This window comes from Helianthus annuus, chromosome 14, assembly GCF_002127325.2.
Source record: "Helianthus annuus cultivar XRQ/B chromosome 14, HanXRQr2.0-SUNRISE, whole genome shotgun sequence".
NCBI classification, from domain to species: Eukaryota; Viridiplantae; Streptophyta; class Magnoliopsida; order Asterales; family Asteraceae; genus Helianthus; species Helianthus annuus.
The window spans coordinates 77,012,585-77,023,004 of record NC_035446.2 but is presented as its reverse complement, the minus strand read 5'-3'; the positions used below and the strand labels follow the sequence as shown (position 1 = coordinate 77,023,004).

At 36.9% G+C, this 10,420-nt stretch overlaps 1 non-coding gene across 1 annotated transcript; it reads left to right on the top strand.

Moving 5' to 3' along the window:
- The first annotated feature begins 2,982 nt into the window (after positions 1–2,982).
- Positions 2,983–3,089, top strand: LOC118487033. The gene has a single exon (XR_004880200.1). It is a non-coding gene; the product is annotated as a small nucleolar RNA R71 (small nucleolar RNA).
- The last annotated feature ends 7,331 nt before the right edge of the window (positions 3,090–10,420 follow it).

Here is a 10,420-nt window from a genome sequence, read left to right as displayed (position 1 = left end):
TTAGTGGTTAGTAAAAATGGCGAAAAGCGTAACAAACATCGGTTTTTTCGAAAGACTTTTTATTTTCCGCAATTATTTTATTTTATTTTATTTTGATGAACCAATTGTTTCAAACAAAGTTATTTTTGATGAACTTGTTTGTTTGTTTGGTTTCACCCAAATATATATATATATATATATATATATATATATATATATATATATATAATTTTCTTTAGGGTTAAAAATAAAAAAGGTTTAGGTGGGTAAAAAAAGGTGATGGTTTTGGGTTAAGAAATGAAAAGGTTTAGGCTCAAAAGGGTTAACTAGGGGGATTTTGGGTAGGTGGTAAAAAAATTGAAAAATAATGGTGTAGAAAGAAAAAGGGTTAGTCCTAATGCCTCCATCATTTACTTACTCGGGTTTAAGTTGGTAAGGACCAGGAATGTATTGTTGTGGCAAGTTCTAGAGTCGTACGAACCAAGCGGCTATTCACACAAGAAACGAAAAATGAGCATTTAGTGTAAAGATATGTATTTTGTATGCTCGTTAAAGGCTCAAAACTCACTTTTGTGGGAAAGGGTTTTTTTGTGTGATCAAGTATATATAATCAAATTTTAACTAAGTTTGTCATGCCTTTTCGTAATTTTCTTATGTTGGTTTTTTTTATCACGACGCTATCGGTTGTAAACTTGTAAAAATATAACCTTGTTAGAACTTGAATTCCCAACTTAAACTTAGACAAGTCAAAAAAATGAATTTTTTTTGAAAAAAATTTGGGGTGATTAGCGGTTCCAATAGAGTTTTGTGTAAGGCTTGTTAGTAAGACTTGCAAGATTCAAGGTTTTAGCATCTCCCTCACACTTAAATCACACATTATCCTCAATGTGTCCCAAAAATAAGTTTTTAGGTTGATTGAATGTGTAAAATGGTGTTTAAAAGCAAAATTTTATGTTACTGGCATCCTGGACACGGCCCCGTGGGGACCGGGCACGGCCCCGTGTTCAGGTGCCAGCGACAGAAATTAAAGAAAAGAAACAGAAGCCTGGACACGGGGGCGTGTTCAGCGAACACGGCCCGTGTCCAGTTACCTGAACTGGGCAATTTTCTGCAGAATGTGCAGCACGGGGCCGTGTTGGGCGGACACGGCCCATGCTGAGCTGTGATGAAGAAATTGTTGTCGGATGGCCCTGTTTTCGTGCATGGGGCTATGTTTCTCGTTTCCCTTGTTATCCTTGACCATCACGAGTGTGTTTTATTCCTGCAAATTAAAACTAAAAGATTAAACTAAACTGAGGATAGTTCCGCGGAATGCCTCCGTGGTGCGCCACGTTTATAAGGGTCCTTGGCTAGACCCAAGGTGAGGTTATATGTTTTCCGAGCGGGATGTTTTGCATCCCATGTTGCACCGTCGGAGAGCATCATCCAAACTCGAATCAATAACCTTCATGTAATTGACCGGGTCATCGTCCTCTATTCTCTTCCCAACCCCGAACTTTACTTCCTTATCCCCATATTTTAGAGTGAGTATTCTGTCATTCATGTCTACCACTGCTTGCGCGGTGGCTAGAAATGGCCTTCCTAGTATGAGGGGGACTTCGGTGTCTTCTTCCATATCTAGTATGACAAAGTCGGCCGGGTAGACGAAATTGTTGACTTTGACCAATAGATTTTCGGCGACACCTTATGGGAATTTGACGGATCTATCAGCAAGTTGTATACTCATTTTGGTAGGGCTCGTTTTTCCTAGGCCGAGCCGTTTGAACATTGATGCGGGCATGAGGTTAATGCTAGCCCTAAGGTCGGCTAGTGCATTACGAATGGGGGAATCCCCGATCGAGCAAGGAATTGTGAAGCTTCCGGGATCAATCTTCTTTGGGGAAGCTTGCTGAGTATGAGGGCGGAGCATTCTTCGCTAGGTTAACTAATTGCAATGATTCAATTTTCCTTTTATGAGTGAGGAAGTCCCTCATGAATTTTGAGTATTTAGGCATTTGAGTTAGGACTTCTATGAAAGGAATATTAACATGCAGTTGTTTTAGTAGACTTTCGAATTTTGCGAACTGCTCATTGGTCTTTTGACGAATTAACCTACCGGGGTACGGAACCGGAGGAGCCTTGGTGGGCTCTTGAAATGGAGAAGCCTTATCTTGTTGGGGCGGGGTTGTGCTTTCATCGGTTGATGGTAGCGTAGCTTCCACAGGACCCACGGTACGGTTTCTTAATGTTATGAGATGAACTTGAGCTTTTGGGTTTGTTTCGGTATTACTTGGTAACGCGCCTTGTGGTCTCTCGGAGAAATTTTGGGCTAGTTGATTTAATTGTTTTTCAATGTTTTGTATACTAGCTTGTTGATTTCTAAAATTCGATTCCAATTGTTGAAATCGATCCGAGTTTTTCTTTTCAGTGTCGGAGATGAGGCGAGATACGGTATCTTCGAGCCTCTCTCGTCCACCTTGTTGTTGAGGGAAATTTTGTGACTCATTTCTTGGTTGTTGAAAGTTTGTTCGTTGGTTTGGGTTTTGTTGGTTACTACTATTGCCGGGTTCTCTCCAACCAAGGTTAGGTTGGTTACGCCATCCTTGGTTATAGGTACCCGTTGGAGGACCCGACGGCCTAGGTCTATTATCAATGTAGTTTACCGTTTCTGGTTGATCGTCTGTTTCTTTCATACAACTCCAATTTTCATGTGGCCCACCACACCCTTCACAGGCCATAACCGAGACCGTTTTTTCCATTTCTAACTTTTTAATTTTTGAAGAAAGGGCCTCGATTTGGGCATGTAAAGAAGTGCTTTCATCAACCTTGTGGGCGCCCGGGTCAATAGATTTATTACCTCGGGGAGTGTGCCACTGAAAATTGTTTTGAGCAATTTCGTCAATTTGATTGTATATTTCATGTGGACGGCGGTTACCTAAAAGTCCCCCGGAGCTAGAGTCAAGTGTTTGTCTTGTGTGTGGCAACAACCCATTATAGAAAGTGGATACTTGTTGCCATATCGCAAGACCGTGATGAGGACACTTTCGCAATAGCTCCTTGAACCTTTCCCAAGTTTCATATAAGGATTCCCCGTCCTCTTGTGAATATGTATTAGTTTCAGTCATTAATTTAGCCGTTTTAGCGGGAGGGAAATACTTATATAGAAATTTTTGGGCTAGTTTATCCCAGGTGTTTACCGATCCAACTAGGGGGGCGTTGAGCCAAGCTTTTGCTCGGTCTTTTAGTGAAAAAGGAAACATTCGGAGGCGGATGGCGTCATTTGATGCTCCATTGATCCGAAAGGTATCACATATTTCTAAGAAAATAGTAATATGTAGATAGGGATCCTCGTCCGCAAGCCCATGGAAGGTTGCGGAGTTTTGAAGCATTTGTATCAAATGTGGCCGAAGTTCGAAGTTATTGGCTTCGACATTCGGTGCATTGATAGCGGCGCCGAGATTACCTACGGTGGGTCGTAGGTAATCCATGAGTGTACGTTGGTCCGCCATTGGAAGTGGGTCCCCCGAAACTTTCTCTTGGTTTTTAGCTTTAAGTCTTTCTCTGAGAAAGCATTCGGGTTCTTCTAGAGGTTCTTTTATGTCTTTATTAGAACTGGAGCTCATACACTACGTAGAAGTTCAGATGTGGCGTTTGGTTCCAAGTCCTACAATAAAACAGAAAAGAACGTTGGTCAGAAAGTTCACCACGACCCCGTGCTCAGTGAACACGGCCCGTGGTCGGAGATACAACGATTGTTTTCCGGATCCCTGTTACTGGAAAGTTGGGCACGGCCCCGTGTTGCACCGACACGGCCCCGTGCTCAGCCCTCTGTAACTCGGAAAATAAAAACTGCCAGTGATACTGCTGGGCACGGCCCGTGTCCGACCAAGCACGGCCCGTGCTGAGCTCTGCAGAAGCTGAAAAATTAAGAAAATCCTAAAAAAATAAAAAGAAAATAGAAAAAATGATTAGGCCGTTAATTCCTAACTTTCTTAAAATCCTTGTGTCCCCGGCAACGGCGCCAAAAACTTGATGCGTGTTAGTGTGTATATGTTTTAGGTATATATTTTAAGCCCTTTTTACACTTTTTAGCCAAGTTTTAAATTTATAAAACACGATATTTACTAACACTAAACACACATATGGGCAAGTGCACCCATCGTGGACGTAGTATAGTGTTGGTAAGATACCGAGGTCGTCCAAGGACACAAGAGCTTTTAGTACCTGTTTATCCTCAATGTCTAATTAAATCAAAATGTTAGAAAAAGGTTTTAAACTGAGAAAATAAAACTAACTAAAATGCTGAAAAATAAAATAAAAATAAAAACAGATAGACAAGATGAATCACTTGGATTCGACTCGTGTGTAGTGTAACCTTTGATTATTTTCACACTTTTGCACTTGTTTAAGAGATTATCTTAGTTATTGTAGTAGGCCCCTCTTTTGAAGGCGACGTTACCCTCAACCCAGTAGTTTGAGTCAGCAAGGATACAATCCTAAAGGGTCGGATTATTGAAAGATAATTAATTAAGTTATTAATGCATAATGTGGTAGGCCCCTCTTTTGAAGGCGACGTTACCCTCAGCTAAGTAGTCTGAGTCAGCAGGGATACAGTCCTAAGTAGCTGGGTTAAAGTTTTAATAGTAGTTTAACTTATGAGGGGATCAAAGAGTTTGGACCCCCGCCATCTAATACCTTTGGTTATTGAAGGAGGTCCTACTAAATTTGACCCAGGTCCTTTGGAGGATCTATACACTGAACAATGGCAAGACTCTTACCAAACCGTTCTCTTAACCCCCGACCAGGTAGCTAACATACCTCCATATAGACCGTGGAGATATGAATGGTGAAAATCTTTTATTTTATATAGACAGTAAAATAATGCCAAGACACCATGGACAAACGATAAGGAAGAATCACCTTCAACATAAGAAACTAGTAATTAAAGTCATAAATACAAAACCAATTAAAAAATGCAAAAGATTAAAAATAAAAGGTATTACACTAAACACTTTTCTTCACCAAGTGATGTAAGAGACTTAGGCAAACATGGCCTTTGATTGTCAAGAACTCTTACGATCAATCTTGGATCCCGAGACGACTCACACACTCTATGATGGACAATGGATGATGGTGGTGGATGATGGTGTTGTGATGGTGGTGGGTGGTGGGTGAAGTGTGAGAGAGGTGGTGTGCCAAGGGATGAGTTGCAAGAGCTCCAAACACTCCTATTTATATGCTGAACAGAAGCTCGGGCACGGCCCCGTGCCCGCTGGGCACGGCCCCGTCTCCATCTGACACTCTCTCTCTTCATTAACTGTAATTCGCAATTACAATAAATGCGCCTGCAGCAAGTTGACCACGCCCCCGTGTCCGCTGGGCATGGCCCCGTGGTGGGCAGTAGAAGCTTCTATAGGTTTGTCTTTTCTGCTGCTTCTTAGGCACGGCCCCGTGCTCGCTGAGCACGGGGCGTGTTCAGTCTTCTGTCTTCTTTGTTTTGCTTGGGAGGATGCTGTCGGGGGGTCGGGCATATCACTTTTGTTCCTTTTCTTGTATTTATGTTAGATTTTGTTGTCTTTTTGCTTCTTTTGTTTTTTTGAGCTCATTTAATCGTGAAAATACAAAAGGAAGACAAAAGCACAGTTTTTCCAACATTAGTACTAAAAAAAGGGTTAGTTTTAAGCCTTTATTGATGTAATTTATATGTTGCATTTTGTGCACATCAGCTGGATATGTAAGAGTTTTAAACAGTTAAAAACAACCACATATGTAAGAGTTTTAAACACAAAAAAAGCAACTTGATGATAAAATAATGTATGTTTTCGACAGGTATTCTAAACTTTGCTTAAGTTGTCTTCGCTTTCCGAATCATCAGATTCGGACTCTATTTTATCCTCATGTTCTTCTCCCTCATCCTCTTCCTCGGTAGATAAATCATCCTTAGTTGTCCCGCCTTTTTAACGAGCAATTCCTTTGATCATGTTTCCTAACCCTTTTCCACAGTAATTACATTTCCTCTGTGGCTTCTTGATTTCTTTTTTTTTTTTTGCTTTTTTTGTGTGGCACGATTGGTCTTTTGTGCTTGCCACAACCTTTGTTATGTATTTTCTTTGGTGCCGTGCATGAGACCTCATCTGGTTCGGTGTGCGCAATAATTTCTTGTATGACCACGCCTTTTTGTTAACTTCCGGATCATATGGAATTTCAACAAAAATCTTATCTTTAAGGGCTTCAACCTAAACTTCTAGTTCTTCTAGTTTATCAGTTTTACCCCTTAATCGATGTTTGGGGGAAATAGTATTAACGGCGGAAGGTTGACCATCGTTACCTTTAGGTTTGTTGGCTTTAGAGCACAAAACATATCACAAGTTTGATTTTTTGTGTCGCCAACTTTTTCTTGCTTAGATGTACCCAAACGTGTACAAAAACCTGCTAGTTGTGCATATTCCTCATACATTGCAATTGCGGCTTCTATTGAACTAAATCTCGCATTGACAACTGGTTTGAAACTGGGTGGTACAACTGGCGTCCAATACCTACTCCCGTTGGGAGTCTTGTATACATTGCTGGAAACCAACTCTACACGTTAAGGTGAAATAGAAAATTATATAACATGATGTATTATACTATGATGAGAACGATTATTATAAGAGCCACTATACGCATTTATTTTGTAATGTTTATATCCTTTAAGAAAATAAGATATCTACACTGAAAGCAGAGATTGGGGTGGAGGCACGCAAAAAGGGTTGTACACATGTGTACATACGATATGCAAAAAGACATGATCTATACATATTTGTACATCCAGCTGAAAAACATTAAATGCATGACTATATCTATAAATGTAATCAATATACATTAGTGTATCCAATAAAAAAAATGCTGGCAATACAAAAAAAAAATAGTAATCTATAAACATCAATTATTATTCCACGTATAATCAACATTGACATGCCTTTGCTACTGTTCGAAGATATCACGTGGTTATGCAGAGTAAACTAACGACACAAACTCAAAAAAAATAAAAACCTAGACAGTTCATCAATGTAAAAAACACGTTGATTTTTCATATTGCATCTTGCATAATTGATTTATTACTATTTGATATAAAGAATTTCGATAATATCGTTTATGATAGGACCGAATCTTGGGTAAAATTACCAGAAATCTCATATTTTTTTTTTTGTAAAAATAGGAAATGTAACTGATTATGTAATCATAAAGGAATAATGAATTAATAAAAATTAAATGTAAAATTACAATCCTATCCTTTTAATTAAAAAAAAACAAATGGATGGCTGAGATTAGTTCAATCTGTTCATAAACAAGGATGTTTTTCACTTATGAACCTATATATATAGGAGAAGGATCCGTTAGGAACCACCCTTTATTGCGAGAACCTCGAGAACCAGTGTGAACACAACAAAAAATAACTTAAAATCTAAAAACACTCAAAAAAAATTCTAATATTTTTTAAAAAAAAAATCGGTATATTTCATCACTAAAAAAAACAAAAAAAAAAAAAATCGAGTAACAATTATCCATGCACATGTGCATATGTATCATTTCTTGACAAATTCCGTAATACATTACTAATATTAGACAATTGCACTTTCATTTACACTACCATTCTTAATACACTACTTTTTACATTAATAATATTAGAAATGCACATGTGCATCTGTATGTATGAACATGTTATAACGTGTTTTGTTACAGTACTTTGAATACACTTTCCTTTTCATCTATCATACCATCCATAATACACGACCATTACCTCTTACCATCCATAATACAATACCATTACCTCCTACCATCCATAATACAATACCATTACCAATATTTCATTTTATTACAAATATTTCATTTTATTACATGTGTATCAACACCCTTTATACCATCCAAACAACATATTACATCATAAAGTGACAAATATAATAAAACCATCAACCACTAGATATAACAAAAAAAAAAATTGAGTTAAATTTCATTACTAAAAAAAACCAAAAAAAAAAAAAATCGAGTAACAATTATCCATGCATATGTGCATATATATCATTTCTTTGACAAATTCCGTAATACATTACTAATATTAGACAATTGCACTTTCATTTACACTACCATTCTTAATACACTACTTTTTACATTAATAATATTAGAAATGCACATGTGCATCTATATGTATGAACATGTTATAACGTGTTTTGGTACACTACTTTGAATACACTTTCTCTTTCATCTATCATACCATCCATAATACACTACCATTATCTCTTACCATCCATAATACAATACCATTACCTCCTACCATCCATATTACACTATCATTACCCCCTACCATCTATACTACAATACCATTACCAATATTTCATTTTATTACATGTACATCAACACCCTTTATACCATCCAAATAACATATTACATCATAAAGTGACAAATATAATCAAATCATCAACCACTAGATATAACTAACCAAAAAACATGTATATGGGCCCACTTCATCATTTAAAATCACAAACTTTTTGTACAAAAACATGTTATATCATGGTTATACATAATGATGCAAATGTGTATTTTTAATATTGGTAATGTAAAAAGTAGTGTATTACGGATGGTAGTGTAAATGAAAGTGCATTTGTCTACTACCGGTAATATACTACGGAATTTGTCCAAGAAATGATACATATGCACATGTGCATTGATAATTGTTAATCTAAAAAAAAGTTTTTTTTGGTAACGAAATATACTGATTTTCTTTAAAAAAATATTAAAAATTTTATTATTGTTTGTTTTTTAGATTTTTTAGGTATTTTTTTGTGTTCATATTGATTCTCGCAATAAAGGTGGTTCTCGCATGAACCCTACCCTATATATATATATGAAAAAGTGTATCGTACAAAATACCTTAACGTGCGAACTGAACGCGATATCAATTTCGCATGTTATGTTAACAAAAAATAGAACTCGCATGTTCCAAGAAATTGTAAATCGCATGATACAAATTAAAATGGGAATCGCATGTGTGCACAAAAATCAATTTCGCATGTTATTTAAAAATAAAAAATCGCATGGTGTAAAAAAAAATACCAAAATCGCATGTTTATAAACCAATTTCGCAAGTTGATTGTGAATTGCGTACGCAGTGTACGTTAAGAGATTTTGTATGTTAACCTGCCTTTATATATATGTATATGTATATAAAGGGGATGGATCATGAGAAAACTCATTTAATTGTGAAAACTAAAAATATACCCAAAAAAATAAAAAACTCCAAAAAAAGGATTGAAAACACATCAATTTTTTAAAACATTTTTGGCTCCGAATCAACATGTTTTTAAATACAAAAAATAGTATTATACATCTGTGACAATAACAAACACATTTAGAAGTCGTTCAAATAAAAAAAAATATTTTGTTTAGTAAAAAAATACATTTTGCCTTTCCTGAACTTTTTTTTTTCCACATTTTCTATTATTTATTATTAAAAAGTCACCTACATGTGTTTATATAGAAAAACTCAGCTTTTTTTTTTTTTTTTTTGTGTTTGTAAAAGATAACTCTTTATATGTAAAAATTATTTTATAAGTTTTTCTAAATTTTTTAACAATGGTTCCCGTTTTCCTACTTTTTTGTGGTGTAAGTCCCAAATACTTGGATCAAACAATGATATCAAACAATTACTAAGGATGAGCGGAATTCAAACTTGGTGTAATTCAAGAAAAACAGAAAAACAAGAACAATACCGAATCACTTTTGAACTTTCACACGATTCTATTACTCAAGAGCAAAACCGTCTGGCACAAGTTCCTAACACCTCTTTATGTTTCTCTGATCTAGGGTTTCTTCCTGTAAGTGTTCAACCTGATTTATGAGACATAAATCAGTTTATATACCCTAGACAAGCGCATTTCCCTACATGGGCTCCCCTCGGGCTTGCCTAGCCAACATGGCCTTAGGCAAGGCCCAATGACCTATTAAAAGTCCAATACCTAATATAAACTAACCTAACCCGGTAAGGCCCAGTTCGCTACCATAGCCCGTTGCGTATATTTGTATATTTGATGCGACAGTCTCACACTTCTAGGGCCTAACAATCTTCCCCTAGACTGATGCATCAAATTGTCTTCATAACATGAATTCAGCAACGTCTTCAACGAAGTCTATGGTTGTCGCTATGTTGCAGGTGTTGTGGAAGTTCTTGACTTCTGAACTCTCAGCACTGGGTCTCTTTATTCTTCTCTTGTGGTTAGCTTCATATCAGGATCACGATCAGCACTGCTTGAACAACTTGTTTTTAAGAATGCGAGATGAGGATTCTCAACAACTCTTTTCTTCTTCAATCTTTCTCTTTCAAGCTGGTTCACAGGTACTTCTTCAAAAGTACTTTCACTGTCAAACGACAATTCGTATCCGGTTCTTCTGACTCAGGTACATCTTTTTGTTGTGATGTTTCATACTT